This window comes from Petromyzon marinus, chromosome 66 (assembly GCF_048934315.1).
Source record: "Petromyzon marinus isolate PM22_M1 ecotype Great Lakes invasive population chromosome 66, UKy_Petmar_22M1.pri1.0, whole genome shotgun sequence".
Lineage (NCBI taxonomy): Eukaryota > Metazoa > Chordata > Hyperoartia > Petromyzontiformes > Petromyzontidae > Petromyzon > Petromyzon marinus.
In genome coordinates, this window is record NC_133732.1 from 6,446,015 (window position 1) to 6,461,521 (window position 15,507).

The following is a 15,507-nucleotide window of genomic DNA, read 5'->3' on the forward strand; positions in this document are numbered from 1 at the left end:
GGGAACCTAAAAAAAGCCACATTCCGAGATGCACATTTGTGAACAGTCGGTCACACCCTGACCAAAAATGCGTTGAGTGAAGGTCAGGCAGAGTCAATGAAGCTCACTGAGGATGGTGAAAAATCTAAACTGGGTGCATAGGTGGAGTGGGTGAGTAAGTGAGTGAGTGGATAGGTGAGTGAGTGGGTGGGTGAATGGGTGAGTGGATAGGTGAGTGCGTGGTTGGGTAGGTAAGTGGGTGGGTGAGTGGGTGGGTGAATGGGTTGGTGAGTGGGTGGGTGATTGTTTGGGTGAGTGAGTAGGTGAGTGATTGGGTGAGTAGGTGAGTGGGTGGGTGAAGGGATAGGTGAGTGAATGGGTGGGTGAGTAGTTAAGTGAGTGGGTGAGTGAGTGAGTAGGCGGGTGAGTGGTTGGGTGAGTAGGTGAGTGGGTGAGTGGGTGGGTTAGTAGGTGAGTGGGTGGGTGGATAGGTGAGTGGGTCGGTGAGTAGGTGAGTGAGTGGGTGAGTGGGGTGGTTGAGTGGGTGATTGGATAGGTGAGTGAGTGGGTGAGTAGGTGAGTAGGTGGATGAGTAGGTGAGGGGGTGGATGAGTAGGTTAGTGGGTGGGTGAGTGGGTGTGTGGGTGAGTGGGTGAGTGAATGGATAGGTGAGTGAGTGGGTGGGTGAGTGGTTGGTAGAGTGGATAGGTGAGTGGGTAGGTTAGTAGTTGAGTGAGTAGATGAGTGGGTGGGTGAGTGGTTGGGTGGGTGAGTGGATGGATAGGTGAATTAGTGGGTGGGTGAGTAGGTGAGTGGGTGAGTAGTTGGGTGAATGGGTGGATAAGTAGGTGAGTGGGTGGGCGAGTAGGTGAGTTGGTGAGTGGTTATGGAGTGATTGGGTGGGTGAGTATTTGAGTGGATAGGTGAGTGGGTGTGTGAGTAGGTGAGTGAGTGGATGAGTGAGTGGGTGGGTGAGTAGGTGGGTAGTTGGGAGAGTGGGTAGTTGATTGAGTGGGTGGCGTGGATATCTTTACGATATCTATCCCATAGATATAATTGCTCAACTTGAGCTATTGATACTTTGATAAGTGCATTCCCTTTGTACTGTTTATCCTTGGGCGTTCTCTGGGCTAATACTGGTGGCGAGACAAGGCCATGAAGAAGGATGTCTCTGGTGTAGCCCAATCAGTTTCAAAGACAATGCGTATATTATAAGAGCATGTTTGTATGTTTTGCATGTTTTGCCACAAGTGTGTGTGGTTAATAGACTTGATGATGCCTTGCAATAGGTGCGTATCTATTTTTGTGTTTGAACATCTTAACACGTGTTTTATTTCTAGCAAGGTTAAAACCTATTATGCATTTTTATAACGTTGATACTGGCAACAAGGTTTTTGATAGGAATATAGGTTTCACTAATACTGACTAGGGTTGTTTTACTCTATTATAATATTTGAATTAAAGCAGTACAGAATGATACTGGGTTTCTCAAGTAAAATGAATCCGTGGTCTGAGCCAAGCCTTTAATAACCACTCATAAAAACTTGGCATGAAACTTATACCTGCATAATTAAGCGCAGGAATTCAAACACAGTTGAGTTTGTATCTTTTGGCAAGACGGCTTGCAAGAGTTTGCCGAAGTTGCGTAATCGCAATACCTCTTTGGATGAGATGAGTGTTCATGGAGCACTTGACATGAAAACAAAAGTCAACCAGCACCGTGAACACCCTATACGCTGCCCCATGAACACCATGCACGCTGCATCACGAACACCCTACGTGCGGCACCATGAACATCCTACATTGTGCGTAATGAACACCCTACATACTGAACTATGAACACCCAACACGCTGCGCCATGAACACCACACACGCTGCACCATGAACACTATACAAACCAGCTAGCTTCCGCAGGCGAGTCTAGCTAAAACTATCGGTGATCTCGAGAACAATAACCAGGTAATGTGCCCTCTTGAAAGCACAGAGCCAGAAATGACATCGGTCAGACATCTGCGATGACAGCACAAACAAAAATGTACCATCACCAATGTGGGTGATGATGGGCCTGTAGTGACCTTTGGAGCAGTGTGGAAGTATTTTTTTCCGGATGCGTGAAGTGTGCCTCCCACTTTGCTCGTAAATTACGTGCAGATATTCGGCGGACATCCAGTCAGTGAGGTCTTTACCGTCGGCCTGACCTACTGCACAGCCACACATTTTATGGTGGGTGTTAAGATCACCAACGTATAGTGCTGGGATTGGTGCACTTGGCAGCCCAGGCTTTGGCCATGTTGAATTATGGGCTTTGGACACGTTTGGTGATGTGCAGCTTCCCTATTTTGATGCTGGTGATGCAGGTGGCTTCTTTTTCAATTGGTGTGATGGCGTAGACAATGCCATGAAAAATACGTACGTTGCCTTGGGCAGGACAAGTCACTAAAACATGGTTGTCAAGATTCATGATGGAATGGTGGCAGCCAATGGTGGAGCACGCTTGAGATGACGTTCATTAACAGCCTGCTCCTTTGTTTGCCCTTGGCATATGTTGCCACAGACTTGAATACCACGCGTAATTGTAGGGTGCCACGGCTGGCTAGGAGAAGTTAACTACCTCGCGTGGTTTACAGGAGGTCGTGGGTTCGATCCCGACCCTGACGCTTGCTGTATATTTGGAGTTTGCATTTTCTCTCCGTGGTCACGTGGAATTTTTCTCCGGGTCCTCCGATTTTTCTCTCCACATTTAGAAGCATGCGTTTAAAGTATTTCGCTGCTATACATTTCCACATGATAAGCCACTTCGTTGAGCTATTGTTTGTGATGGCCAGGTCGCTTATGAAAAGAGTTACGTAGCTTAGTCCACCTTACTCGGTAAAATAAACATAGTTTGTATCAGAATCAGAATCAGAAAGGGTTTTATTCGCCATGAAAGTTCACACCGACACGGAATTTACTTTGGCAGGATGGTGCATACATTCAACATAAGGAATCTAAAATCTTAAATAAGTTTTAAACAAGTCTTACTATAATAATAAGGGTTAAAAGTCTAACTAACACCGAGGGGCTGAAGTATATAAAATTGAATATCGAATATAAAATAGCTTTAAGATATAATTTAAAAATAAAAAATACAAATAGGTTAACATAGTTAATATCGGCAAGGTGTCATCATGTAGATAAAATGTTAAAATCAGTGTAAGCCCTTGGCCTTGTTTAACAGGCCAGCAGCAGATGGGAAGAAACTGTTTTTATGGCGTGAGGTTTTGGTCCTGATGGACCGAAGCCTTCTGCCGGAGGGGAGTAGCTGAAACAGAGAGTGACCAGAGTGGGAGGAATCGGCCATAATCTTCCTCGCTCGCCTCATGGTCCTTGTCGTGTGCAGGTCCTCGAGGGTTGGTAGATTGCAGGCAATTATCTTCTCAGCAGTGTGGATGATACGCTGCAGTCTGCTCTTGTCCTTGGCAGTAGCAGCAGCGTACCAGACGGTTATGGAGGAGGTGAGGATGGATTCAATGATCGCTGTATAGAATTGCACCATCATTGTCTTTGGCAGGTTGAATTTCTTCAGCTGCCGTAGAAAGTACATCCTCTGTTGAGCTCTCTTGGTAAGGGAGCTGATGTTCAGTTCCCACTTGAGGTCCTAGGAGAGAATAGTGCCCAGGAAGCAGAAGGACTCTACAATTTTGACTGGGGAGTCTAACAGGGTGATGGGGGTGAGGGGGGCTGTATTCTTCCTGAAGTCCACAACCATCTCAACTGTCTTTAGAGAATTTAGCTCTAAGTTGTTCTGGCTACACCAGGTCACCAGGTTGTCAGCTTCCCACCTATAGTCAGACTCATCCCCACCAGAGATCAGCCCATTGAGGGTGGTGTCGTCCGCAAACTTCAAGAGTTTGACGGACAGATGATTGGAGGTGCAGCTGTTGGTATACAGGGAGAAAAGCAGTGGGGAAAGGACGCAGCCCTGAGGAGTTCCGGTGCTGATGGACCTGGAGTCAGAGATTTGTGTTCCCAGCTTAACGCACTGCTTCCTGTCAGACAGGAAGTCTGTGATCCATTTACAGGTGGTGTAGGGCACATTCAGCTGGAAGAGCTTGTCCTGAAGCAGGGCAGGGATGATGGTGTTGAAGGCAGAGCTGAAGTCCACAAACAGGATCCTGGCGTAGGATGCTGGGGCATCCAGATGCTGTAGGGTGTAGTGGAGAGCCATGTTAACTGCGTCGTCCACAGACCTGTTGGCTCTGTAGGCAAACTGAAGGGGGTCCAGGAGAGGGTCTGTGATGGCTTTGAGGTGTGCCAGGACCAGGCGCTCAAAAGATTTCATTACCACAGATGTAAGGGCGACCGGTCTGTAATCATTTAGTCCTGTTGGCCTTAGTTTTTTGGGCACAGGGATGATGGTGGAGGACTTGAGACAGGCTGGTACATGGCATGTCTCCAGGGAGGTGTTAAAGATGTTGGTGAACACCGGAGACAGCTGGTCAGCGCAGTGCCTGAGGGTCGCTGGAGAGACAGAGTCCGGCCCGGCTGCTTTGCGTGGATTCTGCCTCTTGAAAAGTCTATTAACTTCTCCCTCCTGAAAGGAGATAGTCGTCTCTGTAGTATTGGTGGGGGATGGGGCCTCTTGGGTTGGTTCAGGACAGTCCAATTGTCTTTCAAATCTACAGTAGAACTCGTTCAGGTCGTTGGCTAGGCGGGAGTCGTTAGTGGTGTGGGGGGCTCTGGGTTTGTAGTTGGTGATCTGCCTGAGCCCTCTCCAGACAGAAGCAGCGTCGTTTGTAGAGAACTGGTGTTTTAGTCTCTCTGAGTACAGTCGTTTAGCCTCTCTCACCGCTTTGCTAAACCTGTTCTTCGACTCCTTGAATCTGTCTCTATCTCCACTCCTAAACGCTTCCTCCTTCTCCAACCTCAACCTTCTGAGCGTTGCTGAGAACCAGGGCTTATTGTTGTTAAAATTCACCCTGGTACGTGTTGGGATACAGCAGTCCTCACAGAAGCTGATGTAGGACGTCACAGCCTCTGTGAGTTCATCCAGACTATTGGTAGCAGTCGTGAACATATCCCAGTCAGTACAGTCTAAGTACGCCCGCAAATCTTCCACAGCCTCACTGGTCCACTGTTTAGATGTCCTCACAGCAGGTTTACAGAGTTTTAGTTTCTGCCTGTATGCTGGAATCAGGTGGACCATGGCATGGTCAGTGTCCTAGTGCTGCTCGGGGGACGGCGTGGTAGGCTCTACTGACTGTAGTGTAGCAGTGATCCAGAGTGTTCCCTTCTCTGGTTGGGCATTTAATGAATTGTATGTATTTGGGGAGTTCGTGGCTGAGATTACCTTTGTTAAAGTCGCCAAGTACGATAACCAACGAATCTGTATTTGCTCGCTCCACACTCAGAATCTGATCGGCGAGCATGCGTTGAGCCTCTTTAACCTGAGGACAAGGCGGCAAATAAACTCCGACCAAAATGAGCGACGCGAACTCGCGAGGCGAGTAAAACGGTTTACAGGTTATAAAAATTGATTCAAGGAGTGGAGAACAATGTTGCAGAATCACTGTGACATCTACACACCAGCCACTGTTAATGTAAAAACAAATACCACCGCCTTTCGTCTTGCCGGAGAGTGCTATGTCACGATCCGATCTTACAAGATGGAATCCTGATAGTTGTAGCGAAGTGTCCGGAATCAAATCACACAGCCATGTCTCCGTGAAGCACAAAGCAGAAGCTGAAAGAAAGTCTTTGTTTTTTACCATCAGTAGCTGAAGTTCATCAATTTTGTTGTACAGTGAACGTACGTTGGAGAGGAAAAAGCTCGGAAGCACTGTTCGGATCCCGCGTCTGCGTAGCCGTACTAGAGCCCTTGACCGTTTACCCCTTGGGCGGCGTTTCGCTGCTTGAGCAAAGCCTAGCGCGGTTTTGACTAGAATGCCTACTAATTCTGCCGCTGGAAGCAGAAAAGTAGGAATTAAATCCACAGGAGTTGTTTCCCTGATATTTAAAAGTTCGTCTCTTGTTAGAGAACTCCGAAAATCTTGGCAAAACACTGAATTGACAGACAAAACAAGACAAAACAGGGCGCACCGACCGGCTGAGGCTACTATCATCGGCGCCATCTTCGCACCAGCACGGGTGTGCTGAACAGCAGGACTCTCTCACCAGCACTGGTGTGTTGAACAGTAGGCCCCTCTCACCAGCATGGGAGTGGTGAACAGCAGGCCCCTCTCACCAACACGGGTGTGATGAACAGTAGGCCTCTCTCACCAGCATGGGAGTGAACAGCAGGCCCCTCTCACCAACACGGGTGTGATGAACAGCACGCCCCTCTCACCAGCACGGGTGTGATGAATAGTAGGCCTCTCTCACCAGCACGGGTGTGTTGAACAGCAGGCCCCTCTCACCAGCACGGGTGTGTTGAACAGCAGGCCCCTCTCACCAGCACGGGTGTGTTGAACAGCAGGCCCCTCTCACCAGCACGGGTGTGTTGAACAGCAGGCCCCTCTCACCAGCACGGGTGTGTTGAACAGCAGGCCCCTCTCACCAGCACGGGTGTGTTGAACAGCAGGCCCCTCTCACCAGCACGGGTGTGTTGAACAGCAGGCCCCTCTCACCAGCACGGGTGTGTTGAACAGCAGGCCCCTCTCACCAGCACGGGTGTGTTGAACAGCAGGCCCCTCTCACCAGCACGGGTGTGTTGAACAGCAGGCCCCTCTCACCAGCACGGGTGTGTTGAACAGCAGGCCCCTCTCACCAGCACGGGTGTGTTGAACAGCAGGCCGCTTTCACCAGCACGGGTGTGTTGAACAGCAGGCCCCTCTCACCAGCACGGGTGTGCTGAACAGCAGGCCCCTCTCACCAGCACGGGTGTGCTGAACAGCAGGCCCCTCTCACCAGCACGGGTGTGCTGAACAGCAGGCCCCTCTCACCAGCACGGGTGTGCTGAACAGCAGGCCTCTCTCACCAGCACGGGTGTGCTGAACAGCAGGCCCCTCTCACCAGCACGGGTGTGCTGAACAGCAGGCCTCTCTCACCAGCACGGGTGTGCTGAACAGCAGGCCCCTCAACACGGGTGAGATGAACAGCAGGCCCCTCTCACCAGCACGGGTGTGCTGAACAGCAGGCCCCTCTCACCAGCACGGGTGTGCTGAACAGCAGGCCTCTCTCACCAGCACGGGTGTGCTGAACAGCAGGCCCCTCAACACGGGTGTGATGAACAGCAGGCCCCTCAACAGCAGGCCTCTCTCACCAGCACGGGTGTGATGAACAGCAGGCCTCTCTCACCAGCACGGGTGTGCTGAACATCAGGCCTCTCTCACCAGCACGGGTGTGATGAACAGCAAGCCCCTCTCAAGACAAAACTGGACAAAACAGGGCGCACCAACCGGCCGAGGCTGCCATCATCGGCGCCATCTTGTATCCAAAAGCATTTTATAAAGAAAACGATTCAGGTACACAACGGAGTTTATGAAAGGGGGTTGACACCAACATAAACACATTACGGATTACAGTGCAACGAAAACGTGTCTAAACCGCATGTTTCAATAAACTATTTCAATAAACTCTACAACCCCCTGGTGTCTTCCTAAGCTCTGAGACCCCTGTCGGAAAACCAAAGGTAGGGGAGGGGGACAGTGCCTGAATACCCCATGAATGCTCTTAAGAATTAATGGCCACTGGAGAGGTAGTGAAGGCGTTCCGTGTTTAGTGGTAATCTTCCTGTAATGAGAATAGGTTTTCCCCTTTTTCTGGCAACAAAACAGCTGTGTTAGAATGTTAAAACACCAAACTGAAACCTTTAACATGGAACCATGTCTGCATTAACCACAATGCTTGTGGTCAGAATGTAAACAAAAAAACATCCTCTGATAATATATGCATTGTCTTTGAAACTGATTGGTCCACACCAGAGACAGTTTTCTTTTGAGGCTCATCTCAAAACGGTGTTAGACACAACATGGCAAAGGAGGTCCCATGAAGTAATCTTCCTCCCTCCTGCTTAGTTTGGCACGTAGATGCTCTAGAGCGGCAGTTTGTTTTACAATGTAATGGCGCCATCCTGCAGTGTTGGGGGAGTGTGCTATTTCGTTTTTGCTATAATTGGGCGTTTTGCCATAACATTGCAAATGTGGAAAAATGTATTTGCCTCCCTGGAAATGCCTTGAAGTTTTCACCCCCAACAGCGACGTTTCTGGTGAGGGTGAGATGCTTGTTTTTATGAATGTGGTTAAAGGAGCAAAGTGATTATTCGAAAATAAAAACTTGTTAATGCCTGAACATTCCAAAAAGGCATTGTCTGTATGTTTGAGGGGTGTTGGGGGGGGCATCGTGGGCACTTGGGAGGGGATGTTGTTTCGTCAAATTTGACTCTTCTTTGGTTCGTTAAGTAATAGTCATGGAGACATTTTACTTGGGGTTCTCTGAAGGGGAACAGTTGATCGTTTTAAGTTAAAATCAGTCCCTGTTTGCTCACAGAACCGGTTTAGGAGGCTCAAGCTAACCACAAACAAAATCGCTTATCTCCATAGCCACGAGCCCAGGGGGCAATTACAGTACGTGCCGGGGGATCGTTAGCGATCTGAAACCTGTCACGAAGTCGATAGCTACTTCTCTTATTGTGAACTTTATTCATGAATTGTTTGTACTAAGCTTGAAGCGTTTGGCCCAGGGATGAATTCAGCAACCTGCGGTTGATTTGAAGGTCACGGCTAACATTGGTGGCGAGAGCGATAACTGAACGGGTCTTGGTAACCCCCTTCAGAATCAGAATCAGAAAGGGTTTTATTCGCCATGTAAGTTCACACCGACACGGAATTTACTTTGGCAGGATGGTGCATACATTCAACATATAGGAATCTAAAATCTTAAATAAGTTTTAAACAAGTCTTACTATAATAAGGGTTAAAAGTCTAACACCAAGGGGCTGAAGTATATAAAATTAAATAAATATCGAATATAAAATAGCTTTAAGATATAATTTAAAAATAAAAAATACAAATAGGGTAACATAGTTAATATCGGCAAGGTGTCGTTCTGTAAATCAAATGTTAAAAACAGTGTTAGCCCTTGGCCTTGTTTAACAGGCCAGCAGCAGATGGGAAGAAACTGTTTTTATGGCGTGAGGTTTTGGTCCTGATGGACCGAAGCCTTCTGCCGGAGGGGAGTAGCTGAAACAAAGAGTGTCCAGGGTGGGAGTAATCGGCCACAATCTTTCTCGCTCGCCTCATGGACCTTGTCGTGTGCAGGTCCTCGAGGGTTGGTAGATTGCAGGCAATTACCTTCTCAGCAGTGTGGATGATACGCTGCAGTCTGCTCTTGTCCTTGGCAGTGGCAGCAGCGTACCAGACGGTTATGGAGGAGGTGAGGATGGATTCAATGATCGCTACATCCTCTGTTGAGCTTACACTGGGTATGGTCAGGCAAGGCGTTAATCCAAGTAGTGAATTGATAAAGAGCCGTGTATGTTAATCGTTTATTGACAATTGCTGACTCCGTCTATCAGATCGCCTGCTTCGTTCTCGTCCGTGCTGTGTTCAGCCACCACACTTGCAGGTCACGAACGCGTTATTTCTTCTTCTTCCTTGGTTCTTTCGGTAAAGTCACCACCACGTAGAATGAGAATAAAATAATAAATTGATAAAATAAAATAACACAATAATATTCTCACGACGTTTCGGCCACAACACAAGCGGCCTTCTTCATCAGGTGAAGGGGGCGAGACTGTCTGGTAGGACAGCGCTGGAGTGAAAGAGCCACGTTCAGATACGGCCTTTAAGCCTCAAATTTCAGCATTTGAGGCTTAAAGACCGCAGCTCTTTCGCCAGCATTGCCTCTTAATACCTCTCACACCACGGTTAATGGTATAGTTTTACAATATGGAGCATACTAGGGCCTCGCAGCTGTCTCTCTCCCCCTCCTCTGTTCCGACCATGGACGAACTCGTCCGTCTGAACGGGGCCCGTAGCTATCCGTGGTGCTGAAATTTGAGGCTTAAAGGCTGTATCTGAATGTGGCTCTTTCACTCCAGCGCTGTCCTACCAGACAGTCTCGCCCCCTTCACCTGATGAAGGCCGCTTGTGTTGTGGCCGAAACGTCGTGAGAATATTATTGTGTTATTTTATTTTATCAATTTATTATTTTATTATCATTCTACATGACTTTACCGAAAGAACCAAAGAAGATGAATCATTGCAGTCACGAAAGCTTTAAATCGAAACTTTATTTCTTCACACTGCTCGATTTCCTATCTCTTTTCGCAGGTTCCAATGAATAGCCTTGCGGGTTGTTGCTGGCCAATTGGGGTTAGGGTGCGGCACAGCAATTTCCTGGCTAATGTCACTGCTGGCAGAATTTACTTCATTATAGGAAGAGGGTGCCCCCTATAGAGCGTCAGGGGCCGTCCATAAATGACGTCACGCACCTGGGGGGGGGGTCAGACATTTGTGACGATGTGCCAGGCTATGTGCACTTTGGGCCAATAGCTTTTTAAGCTTGGCTGCTCTGTTCCTTTATGAGACCTCCTTTGCCATAAACAAGATACAGGAATAGGTTTTACCCTTTTAACTGGCACAAAAACTGACACCTTTATTCAAGGCATCATGTTTGCAATAACCACATTGCAAACATGATGCCTTGAATAAAGGTGTCAGTTTTTGTGCCAGTTAAAAGGGTAAAAACCTATTTCTATATCTTGTTTCTGGCAAAGGAGGTCTCATAATGTAAATGCTCACCCCGAGCCCTCAATACTCTGATAGTGCGCTGTTTTTGAGTTGTACGCCTTTTGGCGTCGTCTGGTCCAACACCAGTGGAGACTTAAGGGCTCTAAGAAAAGCTGTCTCGGGTGTGGACCAATCAAATTCAAGGACAGTGCATATTATCAGAGTTGTCTTTTTTGTTTGCATTTTGACTGCTTGTGTTGCGGTTATTGCAAACATGACGCCTTGAATAAAGGTGTCAGTTTTTGTGCCAGTTAAAAGGGTAAAACCTATTCCTATGCTCTGTTCCTCCTTGATGACAACAATACCTTGTCAACAAAATTGTTAGTTTTATTTGAGTCAACATTGACTGAGTGACGGTAACTAGGACTACCCAACAAGACCAAAGATATCATGAGCCACGATCAAGCCACTGGGGTGGGGGGTAGAGCTTTGTGACGTCATATTTGAGGGGGGGTCTGACTTTTTGTGACGAGGGGGGGGGGCAAAAATCGTCAAAAATCGCGTGACGTCATTTATGGACGACCCCTAACTCGAGGCTATAGAGGGTATTCTGGTCTCCAATTTTCCACACTGGCCAGGTGACTCAACCTGAGTGGGTACGTGACAATGTCCCAGGAGGGGTACTTGAGGCGATTCATAAATGTGTGAAATTATATCATACGTGGGAATAATTGGTGAATAAATCACGAATTAATCTGACAAAATATGTAACATTTTAAACCATATGGTAATCTAGAACTATGTAAAATACCTATTGATCATAAATAATGTCGTTTCAAAGAGTAATTAGCGAGCATGGAGAGATTACGTCATGCAAGCAAAGCATATGTTGTATATTTTTTTAATGCAGTTACGAGCTAATTAGGATACTTCACTAAATGGAAAATGGAACCTTATGGAGGGACCTCGGGGTCCCATAAGTCCCTGGCTCTCGCATAAACTGCGTTGCGACGTCATTTTATTTTAACACGTAGGCTTTCGCTACCAATATTATTCATAATAAATGTTTTTGGGTTAGATCGAGTCATTTATAAATGTGTCGTATAACCCTCCACCACCCAACACGGCCAAACAGTACAAAATAAAAATGTTAAATTATGTTGATTCACTCTTCAACACACCGGTGGGCTAAAGTAGTGAACTATTTGTCCTTTGTAAACGTGACGCACTTTTTGCTGATTGGCTGTGTCGGGTGGTGGAGGGTTACGACACATTTATAAATAACGCGATCTAACCCAAAAACCTTCATTATGACGTCATTTTATGTCTGTTGAAGGCGAAAGATACGGCAATCGATTCCTCTTATGACTACGGCAATTTTGGCAACAACGGGTGCTTGGTGAATGACCCGTGCCAGGTGGTTTCGCGGCGTTTGTCCGCGTGGTGGGATGGAGTCGCCAAAAATACATAAATTACGATTTTTACTTCCGTTCATACGGGAACGGAAGGGTCCCGCCATTAGGTTCATTATTGTTGAAAATATTTACATTCATCATTCGTACATTTATTTCTCAATCATGTTCGGTCAGGCCAGAGGGGAGGCGGGGCTGCTACTCGGTTGAAACACATTCAACAACGGGTGTAGTACAGTCGTAGCCAAGCAAGGTTGAAGACCCACTGCAGTCTAGACGGTCACTTTAGACTCGAGAGGGCATTCTGGTCTCCATTTATACGCTGGCCAGACGGCTTGGAACACTGTGATGCAACCATGTACTACCACCACCACCCGCATACCACTGAAGGACTCGGGAAGCCAACGTCAGATATGAGGACTTTAATTTGAGCACATCGACTGACAAGCCTCCAGCCACCATTTTTTCCCAACCGTCTCCCCCTTCTCGACCTCTCCTTTTATCCCCCTCCCTCTCGTCCCCCCCCCCCCGCTCTTGCTCCACCAATCCCATCCCTCTGCCTCCCAACCGACTCGCCACTGTCTCCTCCCCCTGTTCAACTTTCCCGCTCTCTTCGCTTTTGAACTAAGCTGACCAATCATAGTTCGGTTTTTCCTCTGGAACTTTCCGGGTTGGGCTTGGGCCCGCCCTCTGATGTTGAAAGACTCCTCCCTCTCTCCCTGACCCCGAGGTGTAAGCCTGTTGCAGGATAATATCCGTAAACTAACACCACCCTGCTGGGTGGACAGGGGCCGTGGAGAGCGATGGGGGAGGGGATGAGGGGAGGGGGGTTAAGAAACTTCCCCACAAGTCGAGTGCTGTGTGGGGAGACCAAATCGAACCACCAACCTATGATTTGCGAGTTCAGTTTGTTAACGACTACACCACTACAGTAACCCAATCGAGTATATTTCTGCATGAGCAATTAAATATACATTCATCACCCATAGTCAGCGAGGAATTGTTGCGTCAAACGTGTAACCTATTTCGACGGCATTTGCATGAACTGCTCTTGCTGCCATACACCGGCGTCTCGAATGATTCATTTGGTTCACGGGGCGGGGGGGGGGAGGCGACCACGTGGGCAGCGCCATTTTCTTTTAGGGTCGCAGTCCGCTTCGAACGTCGACCGCCAACTGAAGCGAGCACACAATTTTCCTGCAGGAGTTTGCACATCAAGACGGGTCGATGTGTCCACAAAGTGACAGCCGTCTCCCTCGAACTAAGCTCCCGTGGCTAAGGAGACCGGTCGCAGACGCAACGGTGACATTTCTGACAAAATCGAACCGTCGAATGCCCAGACGGCGACTTTGGCATTGCCTGTGGGAGGACTGCAGCTGATCGAAATCAGCTTAAAGCAATGTCCAGGCCACCGCACCATACAACAAACCTGACAAAACACAGCACTGGTAGACTCTCAATTTATTGCCCAGACTTAAACATTTCTGGGACCAAATGCAGTTCAGGCAAACGGATATCAGCCCTTTTGTCAGACTTTTCCTAATCTGTTAAGAGGCGTCAACACTGAGATACATCTGGCTTCATAATAGAACTTCTCTAAGTTCCTGCAAGGTTATCATCATCAGCTAACACAACACGCATTGTTAGCATTGTTGTGGAGAATATAAGTAACAAATAGATAAGCACACAAAATAAGAATCCTTTACAAATTTTCCCCTGCAGATATATATGAGCATGTTTTTACACGTACCATCATCTGCACAGCCTTCTGGGTGTGCATAATTTCATCAGTATTGCTTCAATACGAGACAACTCTGGACCGGGTTTTCGACTTTCAACTTGGAGAGACTCATTGGGCCAAGTTCACCTTTAACACACACACACAAGGCAAAGACAAAGATCCCCCGTATAGCCCTAACAGACTGTAGGGGCAAGTGCTGTTAGTGGGCACCTATAAAGGCTAGCATGGCACACGAGAGGGTGGGTAGCCAGCACCACGCCCAGCCGCCTTTGTCTCCCCGGTGGCAATGTTTAAACACCGCACCAGGTACTAATTTGAGGCTGCGTCGACCTAGGGGAGGACCAGGACTGGTTCAGATAATCGTCCCTGATTTTGGCCGTGAGCAGGAATCGAACACGAGTCACCAGGTTCCTCCCACAGCCCGCTAACCGCTACACTACCGCTCCCTTTGACTCACACAGAGATCTATAGACTTACACAGAGACCCATAGACTCCCATAGACTCGCAGAGAGACCCGTAGATTCGCATAGGCTCGCATAGGCTCGCAGAGACCCATACACACACAACAACAACCGCCATTCGCCACTAAGTGGCGGTGACGTCACAACGGCGCTTGTGCCAGGCTGGCAGGTCACGGGGCAGACCCAGGTGCCACAGGTCGACTGACTGAGATGACTGGCCGATGCACCACCTGTGCCCCCTACTGTGCCAACTTGCTGTGCTTTAGCCGCTCGGAGCTCTGCTCGTTGTTGTGAGCGTCGCTCGTCCGCCCTCCGTTGTTGTTGGAGGGCGATTGTCTCCAACTGCCCAGTAGCATCCTTCACGAGGCTCCTCCACAGAGGCTGATCTAGACATCGCTGGTACCAGTCATCGGCAAGTCCACTCAGCTCCACATCCTCCTGTACCACATCACTCCATCTAGCTAGCCCCCTTTATCCGGCCGAACAAAGCTGTTTAAGCATGTGGTGGCTGGGCATGCAGGCTATATGACCCAGCCAACGCAGCCTTGCCTGCCGGAGGAGATCACCGATGGGACTTTGTCCAGACCTTTCAAGGATTTGTGAGCGCTTCACACAATCCAGCCTGGTTAAACTCATAATAGATCATAGGCAGGCCTAAATGTTTCTAACCAGCGAAGATGGTCCATTAGGGGGGTCCACGTTTCGCAAGCGTAGAGAAGGGACAGCATGACTGTGGCCGAGAAGACCTAAAAGCTTCGTGTGGAGCAACAGACCAGCTTCCACACAACGTTACGCAACCGATGAAAAGATAATGCTGCTCAACTGATTCGGAGTGAGACCTCTGCTGTCAAACCGGAGCCGCTCATGAGCACACTGCCCAGGTATGGGAAGCTCTCCACTCTCTCCACAACTGCCCCACCACCAATTGGGAGTTGTGGGGGTGGTGCTTAGTTTTGGTGGGGCTGATGGTAAGGCCCCACCGCTTAGTGCATGCTCCAGGTTCAGCAGCAGCGCCTCCAACTCCTCCTCTGAGTGAGCAGCAATTACCAGATTATCACCATACATAACATGGTTGACCAATACGGAGCCATCTCTTGACTGCACCGATGCATCGATCAGCCTCCCATTGTATCTGTACCAGATATAAATTCCTCCGGTATAGCAATCGAAGGCTTCACGAACTACGTGGTCGAAATAGATGTTAAATAATGTGGGGGCCAGAGGACATCCCTGTCGCACCCGAAGGTGACCAGGGAATGGCTCC